Below are 12519 nucleotides of genomic sequence, written 5' to 3'. Positions count from 1 at the left end.
CCTTCGGATAACATCCAGGCTACTTATTATAATTTTGTAGCGAGTGAAGTACGTCAGAGGAAAATGTACGCTTAGGACACTCGAAAAAAGAACACGTTGCCTAAAGGGTTATTCCTAAAATAACGGAATTTACCAAGTGGACTTGGAAGGCAAAAGCTTAGGATACCGTATATGCTTTTTCTTCCCACAAGTTTTCTAGGAAATAATGCTTTCAGTGTTTTGACGTATGCCGTATCTAATGAAAACCAAAATAACGGGAGAACTGTTAGTCTTACAAACAAAATAAGAGCATATACTGTATACAGGATTTAGAATTAATCGTGTTCACATCATGTTGCTCGGGTCACACACTAAGACCAATTATATCGTACTATGTAGAGCACATACCCACTTCAAGCATCATTTTTTTACAAGCCGAATGTAACTAAATATTACGTATCCGGAAGATAGAGTAACCGAGCTCGATAGCTGCAGTCGCTTAAGTGCGGCCAGTATCCAGTATTCGGGAGACAGCAGGTTCAAACCCCACTGTCGGCAGCCCTGAAGATGGTTTTCCGTGGTTTCTCACTTTTCACACCAGGCAAATGCTAGGGGCTGTACCTTAATTAAGGCCACGGTCGATTCCTTCTCACTCTTAGCCCTTTCCTGTCCCATCGTCGTCATAGGACCTATCTGTGTCGGTGCGACGTAAAGCAACTAGCAAAAAAAAAAGATAAGAGTATTATAGCTATCTTTTTTGTAAAGAAAATCGCTCTCCTGTCAGTAAATTGAGTTAATTTTTATTTTATCTTTCGGTCTCAAGATATGCAACAAGATATTAATGTAGGGGTGTAAATAGGCGGACGTTCACACGCATCGGCGCGTCATAATTAAGTTTAATTTCGGTCAAGGAATTAGGTATGATTCAATAAAAAATCTCGTGTCCTCATCCCGAGGTGGTGCAGCTCTTTTTGCAGGCACACCCCCAATGGAGGTGAGCTGCGTGTACCATTTGATTCACATACCAGCCCTCCTGCCATTCTTAAATTTCTGGCAGTACCGGGAATCAAACCCGGGCCCCCGAGGACGACAGCTAATAACACTAACCGTTACGCTACGAAGGCGGACGGTATGATTCAATGTTGTGTGAATATCTTCATTCTTCATTCTTCATTGGCTCTGCACCTACCACGTCGCTTATCACAACAGTTCAGAAAAAAAGCACGTTAATATGATACCAGAGTTGTGACTGATGTTGGTCATAGCAGTGTACAACCTACGCTAAGGAAATGACACGTTCCTGTTGGCGTCACGTGGGATAGAGGTGAATAAAACTGATTCATTGCCCCTCGCTGGCCATAAAGACACTGAAGAAGATAGCAGACGGCGTATTTCATAGGAAGCTTTAGAATGATTAGTAGGACCACGTTGAACATTATTATTATTATTATTATTATTATTATTATTATTATTATTATTATTATTATTATTATTATTATTTACTTTACGTCGCACCAACACAGATGTCTTGTGGCGACGATGGGACAGGAAAGGGCTAGGAGTGGGAAGAAAACGGCCGTGTCCTGAATTAAGGTACAGTCCTAGCATTTGCCTGGTGTGAAAACGGGAAACCACGGAAAACCATATTCAGGACTGCCGACAGTGGGGTTCGAACCTACTATCTCCCGACTCGGTACATAAGTGCTTAACCCACGATAGATGAGTAAATTCATGTCCTGGTCTTGAGGTGGTGGAGCTCTTTTCAGGCACCCCCCCCCCCCCGCCCAGCAATGGAGGTGAGGTGCATGTACTATTTCAAGCACATACGAGCTCTGCTACCACTAAAATCTCTGGCAGTGCCGGGAATCAAACCCAGGCCTCCGAGGACGGCAGCTAATAACGCTGTCAAGCTTCGGAGACGGGCACGATAGACATAGGGTTTTCATTCCCTAACCCAACCCCACCCCAAACAAGCCCACCTGATACTAGAATGGTAGGTACATATGCCCAGAAATGATCCGCAACTCAAACATACTTATTAGTCACAATGTCATAATACATGTTATTTATCATGACAAGGAATGAGATTTTGCACATTTGGTTATTTTATTCCTGTGTTTGGAATCGTGGGCTTTTAAGATATAAATCCGTTTTAGGCTCTTATAAGCAAGACTTTGTTGGTTTTATTGTGCCTATAAATGCCTATTACAAAGCTTCCAGCTTATTTGAAGTATAATTGCCTATTTCATGCCTTTTGAAAGTCTTTTAAAGAAGCTTATTTTCTTCCACTGCCTTATATTCTCGCTGGTGTGATCGAAAGAATTTTTTCCCCATTCTAAAAGTGTGTTTACAGTTCTTATGTTAAACCCTACATATTTCAGACCATGGACAACGAAGATGCTGTCTGTATAAAAGAGAAACCAAGAGAGCCATATCCTGCCTGTCTGTTCAATCGGATTTGGCGTTCCTCAAGGCAACTTCAGCAAGGTGCCAGGGGCCATCAAAGAGTGGCATGCTCTCGTGGAGACCATTAGGATTGTAAAAGAAGTTAGCAGAAGGTAGCCGCTATCAGGGAAACGTTTGATAGGGTCCTGCTGCGAAATCCAGGCTGGAAAGAGATAGTTAAAAGTAGCCAATGTGCTATGAGATGAAGCAGGTGGAACAGATAATTCCGTGTGGCAATTGTTAGCCTGTAGCAGCCCTCGTAAGGCAGACCCTCCGACGACAGAGGGCGATATCTGCCTTGTATGAAAACTGCGTGTTATTGTAGTGGAGGATAGTGTTGTGTATGGTGTGCAAGTTGCAGAGATGTTGGGACAGTACATATACCCGAGCCAGGGAAAATAACCGTTTAAAGTTTCTGACCCGGCCGGGATTCGAACCCGGTGCCCTTTGAACCGAGGACGACTTCACTGACCATTCAGTCAAGGAGCTGAACGATGGAGCAGATGGACTAGCTCCACTGAAGTTTTTTGTCCAATCACTTCGTGTGATGTTGAGAGATCCATCTCACAATATAGAAACATTCTTCATGACAACAGAACACGACTGACTTGAACATATTGAAAGTTTGTTAGCTGAACATTTCTTCCATAGTCATAATTATAAGTAACTCATCTTGATGTGCCTGTCGTAGTCATATTGTTTTTCCTGCCCTGTTCAATAGTTTTATGAACATTTAATACCGATAATATAGTTTATGGATTTTCCAAAAATAAAAAATGTGTTTATTTTTAAAGAAGATCCAAATACCAATTTTAACGCCTGTAACATATTCAGTTGTACGATCCCGCCCGTATGTGTGTCTTACCCAACAGTTTTCTTTCCCAAACAGTAAGTCATAATATGTTTACCATACCAATTGGGAACGAACTTTGACTTAAACGGCAATCAGAGTGTCACAGTTCATCTCAGCTACCCCAAAGACTAAGAATTCGTCACTAATATCGTCATTTTCGGATTTTTAAGTTTCAACCCCTTCCTTTACGGGTGCTAGGGGTTTCTTGCCCCTACAGTAATTTTTCCTGATAAAGGCAGAAATAAATTTTAAGGACCACATCATATCTTCACATACTGTTGGGTAGGCAACCCGCTGATCGGACTTGTCTTGCGGTTTGCTTATCTTCCCCTATTTTATTTTTTACCCCTTAGTGCCGAACTACCAATCAAATTTCGTTCAAACCACTTCATAATCCCTCTCAGATGTAATAAGAACAAACTGTGAACATTTCAGCGAAATCGGTCCAGTAGTTTTTGAGTCTATTAGCTTCAAACATGCCTATTTGGTAGTTATTTTACACAATGGTTCCTATTTTGACTAATTTTAGACCTATATGCCTGCCTTTTTTAAATGTTTTAATGCCTCTAAATCCTGACCCTACGCATGACATTGTTATTACTTACAAGCTTGTCCGGCTCCTTGGTTGAATGGACAGGATCGCAGACCTTGGTTCAGAGGGTCCTGGACTCGTTTCCCCGAAAGTTCGGGGATTTTAGCCGTGTCTAGTTAATTCCATTAGCTCGGAAACTGCCGTGATAGTGTTAATTCCAACACACACCTCTTCATGTACAGTACACGCAACGCATCACTCAACCGATCATCAATTCACGCAATTGTTAACACATTTAACTTAGAATTGGCGTCAGGAAGGACATGCGGCCGTAAAACAGAGTCAAGTCAACTTGTAGGACGCAGTTTGTACCAGTGAAGAAGATAAATGCGAAGCTTACATACGAACCGGAGGATTGATTGGTCCTTGCGCCCCCCCCCCCCCCCACACACACACCGATACACCAATAATTAAAACTAATAACTAGGTCTTCCTACTGATTAATCAACTAAAATTTTACTACACTTTTATAACGTGATGCACATCAATAACCAACGGAAAGAACAGAAGACGAAGAGGATTTGTCAGTTTGACGTATTCAGTGATTTCAAGAAGAAAGTTACAACAGAAACCAACATGGTTGACTAGAATGAAGTAAAAGGCGGACGTGCTAGGGGCTTAGCGTAGTAGCTTCTTACCAAGGTGGTATGGGTTCGATCCCAGCTCTAACACAAATTGAATACTGTACGTATTTCTTATCTTTGACCAGCAGCAGAAAGAAGCAAGAAATGGTTGGGATGCCTCAAAATACCTACCATATTGATCAGATACGTATTTTTCTCCTTCTTGACCTATTACCTAATTTATTAGTGTGGTCACTTGATGTCAATGTGGTCCAGTTTTACAGCAGATGGCCTTCCTGACGACAGTCGTATGCGGAAAGATTTATTCACTGTAGTGTGCTTTTGTGGTGTTTGGTAGTGTAGTGTATTTGCAGATGAAGATGAACATAAACTCATAGTCCCCGTGACAGATCGATCAAGCAGTTGAAACGGGGATTTGGCCCTCAGTCAGTACGCTGACCATTCAGCCAAGGAGCCGGTCAACCATAACGCCATCCACATTCTACTTGTTCAGAGTCTGTCCACAATTTTTGAAACGAGCAAAATCCGCTGGTGATTACAACATTCAAAAAAGTACTTGGATGAGTCTTTCTTTCCAAACCAGTCCATTTCTCAGAGGACAGAACGATGAAAGATGACCAAAGTAATGAAAATAAAGGAGGACTCCCTATGATTTAAATATACCGTATATTGAAGTGCATAAGAATTTGTTTCCTCTTTGGGATCATATTAAGTTTTAGGTATGGAAGGATACACAAAAAAAGCATGAGAATTTAGTTGTTCAGAGGATGATTATTTGAATTTGTAAGAAAGAAGTCAGTGCAACAATATTGACCGTGTAATGGTTTGCGCAATTTATTTAATTATATTGAAGTTCTGTAAATATATTTTACCGTGTGAAGAGTGTACTGCGCAATAACATGTTGGTTTGTGCCCAGACGTCGTCACTAGACGTACCTGCTGGTCGCATAGCTGTATTCGCCCTCTACTTCATATCCTTTGTTATGACTAGTGGAATATTCACTTCTCTTCAGAGTTCGTATGGTGTACTGTATGCACACTAAATACATGTTACGCTATACTGTTCAGTTCTTTGATTTGTAACTTCACTCTGTAGCTCATAACTAAAATTAATAAAATCCCGTCGCATTTACAAATATTTCGTTATTACTTCTTTTCTTTTTCTTCTTGTAGTGCCGTCAAGTCCATCTTCCTTATCCTCTCCTTCCTACGAACTTCCCTTCCATGATGAGCTGAGGCAATTCATATCATTCATGCCTATAAGTATGTGCTGATTTTCTTATTCTATTGCTGTGAAGTAGCTCTCTCTTTGATCCTATTTTGCATCGGATGTCTTGGTTGGACATCCGTGCTGTCCAAGGTATTTTCGGCTTACGTCGAAATACCCTCATCTCAAATGTTTCGGATTTATGCTCCATAGCTACTTTCAGAGTCAGTGAGTCTAGTCCAGAGGTTCTCAAACTATTATGAGATTTTACCCTTCACCCATGGCTAAAAGTTCAATGTACCGCTACGAAAAAAATCCCTAAATGACAGGCTTAAAATATATAAGTACCTGGCTAATTATTAAGACATTTTAATTAATTATAAACCATTATTTTAAATATACATCGTAAATAAGACGAGATTGTGAAAATAAAATACATTATGGCCTATCACAATCAATTTTAAGAGTTCGTATATGTATCTAAGTATAATACAACGATAACAAAGTAACACAGGACACCTTGTTTGTATGAACGTTTCACAAAACGCTAGATTTTAGCCTCAATATCAAATTAATAAATAAGGATGAAACATTTTCTATATTAATTCTGGAATTCAGACATTGCGAACCATCAAAGATTCAAGTATAAATTTATTTTTAGTTGTTGAAAAACATAATTGGAAAACTATAAGCAAAACTGCAAATGCTCATAGCTCAAAAACAGGTTGTTTTTTTTTTTTTTACACTGGCCCGTTTAGAACCAAGCCACAGAGTTTTCAGATGTGTCGTAGTCCAGGTGAAACTTTCAAAAGAAGCATAGCTCCATATGTACATATTTATCTTTCTTTTTATTTATTTCCATATTTCAATTTTTGGTCATTTTTTCCCTAACAGCTGCTCGCGTACCACAGTTTGATAACCACCCACTGGTTTAGTCCATATAGGACGAGAGACCAAACATAGCACAACAAATCTAATTTGTGGCCGAGGGCCACAGAGTAGCTCCTGGACCCCCTTTTTAGTCGCCATGTTACTACAGAAACGGGATACCGTGGGTCTTTTCTATCGCTCCCACCCACAGGGGAACGGAGGAGAATACATTAGTATGAGAATAATGGACTCGACTATGCAGGGTAAGAGAAGTACAGACTAAGACTAAGCTTGGAATGTTTTAAGGGTAAGAGGTGTGGAACAAAACGAGCCTTCAGAACTAGTAGCAAATAGAGGATTGTGGAGATGCTTTGTTAATTCACAGAGCCTGGCAGACTGAACGCTGAAAGGCATGCGAGTCCAAAATGAACATGTATGTATGTATGTATGTATGTATGTAATTATGGAATTGCCCAAGTCAGTCCAGTATTTAAGGACGTATTCCGCCACCTACACTTTCCGTCAGTGATAAGTGGGGACCTCATGCAGCTGCTCGCAGCTGATAGCAACTCGCTGGCATTAAGCCTCGTGTCTCTTGCTCAATTCCTCTTTCATTATCAGAGATTCCTGTTCACTTGCCATTACGATGAAAGAGAGTTTCTGTAGCCAACTTGACGGGTATGTTCTGGAACTTTCCACGACATTTACGCACGCACAATCCTGATGAGCACTTAATACACATTATTGCCTGCCAATTATTGGTACAAACCAATTATATCGCTTGTTGAAAAATAAAACACTTTCGATAAGGCACAAGGACACGACAGACCAAGCAAAACTGGAGGACTTGCGAGTAACAAATACGCATGTAATGAAGTGCGAATACTATTTTTAGCAAAATTTTAAAGAATTAATATCCTAACATAATGTAATCATAGAAACCAATCCATAAAAATAAATTATATGTCTGGACACTGCAAATTGTTGGCTCATACCAACTTCGTAGCCATCGACAGGAAAACTAGACCGGAAATTATTACTGATCCCACCGTACGGTTTGAATCTGACAAAGAAGTAAGGAATAAGGGACTGGAATAACATTTTTCAAGGGAAATGTTCGATGAAGTTCCAAGTTCTTTGAAAATATTTAAGAAAAGGCTAGGTAAACAACTGATAGGGAACCTGCCACCTAGGCGACAGCCCTAAATGCAGTTCATTGATTGATTGATTGATTGATTGATTGATTGATTGATTGGAGATCAGCCAATGGCAGTCGATCGAAAGAAGGATATCTACGAGCAAGGAGCAATCTATTTTAAGACCTTCTAGACTTCAATGATGTTACAGGGCTGCCGGTATGTTGTAAAAGCACCATTCCAAATATGTTCTCCGATTTTTGCGCAGTTTCCGTCTGAAGAAACAGTTAGGTTAAGTGGTTCCCTCATTAGCTTGGATAGCTGCAGTCGCTTAAGTGCGGCCTGTATCCAGTATTCGGGAGATAGTAGGTTTGAACCCCGCTGTCGGCAGTCCTGAATATGGTTTTCAGTGGTTTTCAATTTTCACACCAGGAAAATGCCGAGGCTGTACCTTAATTAAGGCCTCGGTCGCTTCCTTCCCACCCCTAGCTCTTTCCTGTCCCATCGTCGCCATAAGACTTGTCTGTATCGTTGCGATGTAAAGCAACTTGTAAAAAATGATAAGGTTGATTGATTGATTGATTGATTGATTGATTGATTGATTGATTGATTGATTGATTGATTGATTGATTGATTGATTGATTGATTGATTGATTGATTGATTGATATGACTTCATAGGAAAGCAGCAAAACACAATTTCCTGAAACTCGGTATATAAGTTTAGGGGTAGCTGGATTATCCACTAGGCTACGTATTATTTGATTTGATTTTATTTCAAATTCTTCCTCCACCTGGAGGCTGCCCGAAGACAAAGAATACACAATACGGTAAAGAGTGATTGAAACGGAAAAAGTTTGAAAATAACTCAAAATAATAATGAAAGCTATTTGTGAAATTAGATCTACAATTTTAAACTATTCTAAAAACACTTTTTGAAAATTGAAGGGTACAAAGATATTAAAAAGTTATAAGAACAAATTGACAAATTAATTTCTACAAATTGACAAATATAAGTATGATTCGGACTTGAAGCCAGTTGATCTTATTTCCATTATATAGATGATGTCTAAAAAAGAAGAGACACTCCGTGAGAGTGTACTGTAGCAACATTACAGGGTCCAAAATAGTAAATGTCAAGTTTCTCCGGTATATAATGGCGTGCGGCCTTCGGAGAGGCCTGGTGCAGGTCTTTCAAGTTAACGCCTTATAGACGACCTGCGCATCTGTGATGATGGGACCCTACATATTATGAAATCTAATGCTGAGCACGCGCACGCACACACACACACACACACACACACACACACACACACACACACACAGACACACAGAGAGAGAGAGAGAGAGAGAGAGACCCCGAGGCATCGCAATTAAGCAATAAAGGTTAAATCCCCGATCCAACCGGGAATGGAATCCGAAACCCCCTTGAACCAAAGGCCAGCACGCTAAGGATTTAGCCATTCTCCGGTAAAAAATGAAATGGCGTATGGCTTTCAGTGCCGGAAGTGTCCGAGGACATGTTCGGCTCGTCAGGTGCAAGTCTTATGATTTGACTCCCGTAGGCGACCTGCGCGTTATGATGAGGATGAAATGATGACGAAGACGACACATACACCCAGCCCCGTGTCAGCGAAATTCCTGACTCTGTCGGGAATCAAACCCGGGAACCCTGTGACTAAAGGCCAGCACGCTAACCATTTAGCCATGGAGCCGGACATTCTCCGGCAATATTAGCTGTATCGAAAAACTTTACATAATTAAAAGTTGTGCTTCATATAACTTTCGATCTCTCATGTTTTATGTCCCTTTACCGGACAAAGAATAATAATGGAGATGTTCGTAATTATTAGCCTACATTTTTTACATTAGTTTCTCCTGCTAACTCTACGCTTGCGAGTTGTTCAATAACCCGCCAAGTCGTGCATAAATAATAGACAAATTCCGCTGATAGCAGTTGTAGTCATAAATGAGAATGTTACCACGCAAGACACCTCTGTAGATATAAACATGTTGATAATTAGTGATGTCTTGAGGGACAAAGGGAGATTTTTAGTCGTCACTGTAACAACCAAAGGATAAGAAGTTCTGATCTCTTGAAGATGAGGGTATCGGCTATAGAGACGGGAGGGTCATGATAGGTAGAATAATGACAGGGTCTCTTGGCGTCGTAGACTTCATATTGTAGATCGGAATACTGTACGAGTTGTCGATAAGGGAAGTCGGATAGGAAAAATGAAAGAGATGAACCCAAGTAAGTAGAAGTGATGCCAGGCTCGGCTGGGGATAAGTGATAGCTACACGTTTCTCTTCGTGGGAATTCCTAGGATAGGGACAGCATCTATAGATATCCTCCTTTTCTGCCTTTTCTCAGTTACTTTGGGGTCGGCACTATATCTTAATTAACCCCAGCTTTACGACCTCTCTTCCTTCATGTCAACCCTATATGAAGGGATGTATTCAGTATTGAGCATTTCTGTGGAATATTGTATGTAAAATGAAGATGTTAGGCCTAGTATACTGCAATTACATTGTATAATATTTTAAAAATCCTTTACGACTACTCCTAAAAACTTTCAGGTTACTCCAAACCAAACCAAACCAAACCCCACGGCACTTAACGTCCTTGAAAGAGCTCTGGCCTGCCCAGGGACCGCTGCTCAGCCCGAAGGCCTGCAGATTAGGAGGGGTCGTGTGGTCAGCACGACGCATCCTCTCGGCCGTTATTCTAGGCTTTCGAGACCGGGGCCGCCATCTCACCGTCAGATAGCTCCTCAGTTCTAATCACGTAGGCTGAGTGGACCTCGAACCATCCCTCAGGTCGAGAGAAAAATCCCTGACCTGGCCGGGAATCGAACTCGGGGCCTCCGGGCGAGAGGCAGGCAAGCTACCCCTACACCACGGGGCCGGCTTTCTGGTTACTCACTTAAGCTTAATTTATAACCTTTCAACTGTTTCAATTCTTCCATTATTAAATGTTACATAATTGTAACCGTGGGTGATACACGGCTGAAGAATTAGTTAACTGGAAAAGTGACATTTGTTCATGACTTCCTAATCAGAAATTAGATTGAAGTTATTGTTGCATGTTTACATGCAAAGCAATAAAATAAAAGGTCAAAAGAATATTATAAAGTAATGAATATCGTGAATATTAGTAATTTATAATCTTCTACTATCTACGTATAAAACATTCTGACCTTTTAAACTCTAGTACAGAAATACCTCACGTCTATCAATGGCTGATTTGAAGAAACTGTCAAGAATTCGAGTGAAGTTAAAACAGTTTTCTACTAAAGGCTGCTTATGGTTCTCCATTGAAGTTAACAGTCACTCGTAATATCTAAGAATGTGTGCGACATATTTGTCATGCAGGCCATTATGGGGTAAAGACGAACACAAACGCTCAGTCCCCGAAACTGAGGAATTAACAAGACATGGCTAAATCCCTGACCCGGCTGTGAATCGAATCCCTCTGAACTGAAGGCCACTACGCTGGTCATTGAGCCAAGGAGCAGGAGCAATGTAGATGTAGATGTTTAAGAAAATTTGACAAATTCTTCTGGGAACGGGTGACGTAGTTTTTTTCATCCATTATACTTTCCTGTTGTAATATGATATTCGTATTTATCAAATTTGCATCTTAATAATCGGTACGAACCAGTACTTGGCCTCAGATATCATTTACAACACTGGAAATAAAAGTCAATCGTTCTCGTCATTATTCAAAGACAGGCCGTACCAAGTGGAGCACATGCAAACTGCACCATTGCACGCAAGTCTTCAACAATGTTAGCAACTCTTCATAACCTACTACTGTACATCCTTACAGGCTAATATTGGTATATATCATTACAACTCTATCAGTAGGAGAATACTGATTAGCAGCATGTGAAATACCCCTGAATTAGACTACTTCATTGTATTGTAGACACCCAATAGGACAAAGGATTTTCTTATTTTACGGAACAAAGGCATACCTTACAGAAAAACTGTAAAAAGTCGCTGAACACCACCCATAACCAATCCGCCAACTGCCATGCTATGCTGTCCGTTCCTGTCAGAAGTTCAAACTTGTTCGGCGATGGTCAGGTCGTAATTCCTTAAGTGAACTGGCGACAACGATGCACCAGATCCCTTGGTCAATTCCTCCGAGTTTGAACATTCTGGTAACTTTCATTTTTACGCTTTTCTAGGCAATCCTTTCCTATTCTCTCTATTCTTGGAAGGGTCGAACTTCCTTCTGAGAGTTAACAGGGGATAATTATCTTCTTGTATAAATTCCCTCTGCAACAAACTCCGTCATCTTATCAGACGTATTGAAAAGCTGGATGGCGAGAAAAGTTTGATGTCATCAATTAACTGGTTATCTGGGGGAATTGGGGATTGAAATGTCGCCAAACGAGTGGCATGACTATGGAACACGTACAGCATAGTTCATAAGTCTCAGAGAACTAAAGCAGACGCCGTTCCAGCCAATTCTTTGTACGTACTGTAGTTCGTTAGGGAATCTCTTTCGTTCTTTCTATGAATTCACTGTTTGACGGCCTCTTAAAACAATCATCACCATCATAATTACCGATTATACTACTTTTGATATCTTAATATTTTATTCAAATGAGTTCCTCTGACCACCAGATCCACGTCTCATATTTGTACGTCGTTTGAAAACCTTCCCGTGGTATTTACAGGCTACTGTGATGACAAAGAATACCTAAAGACATGCACTTAACTATTATGAAAAATGAATTATTGTTCATAGTTCAAAAATGCTTGTGCGAAATTAATGAAATGATTCCTAAATATGTTCACGGAACCTTGAGAGTACTGTGATGGCAAGTGCGTTTATGAAAGC

At 40.5% G+C, this 12519-nt stretch overlaps 1 protein-coding gene across 2 annotated transcripts in view; it reads right to left on the bottom strand.

The window, feature by feature from the left end:
• qtc (quick-to-court) overlaps nt 1-12519 on the bottom strand; it is a 310644-nt gene that overhangs the window by 171128 nt on the left and 126997 nt on the right. The window lies entirely within an intron of this gene.

Source organism: Anabrus simplex, chromosome 1, assembly GCF_040414725.1.
Source record: "Anabrus simplex isolate iqAnaSimp1 chromosome 1, ASM4041472v1, whole genome shotgun sequence".
Lineage (NCBI taxonomy): Eukaryota > Metazoa > Arthropoda > Insecta > Orthoptera > Tettigoniidae > Anabrus > Anabrus simplex.
Note: the sequence above shows the minus strand (reverse complement) of the source record. Positions and strands in the feature narration are given on the sequence as shown.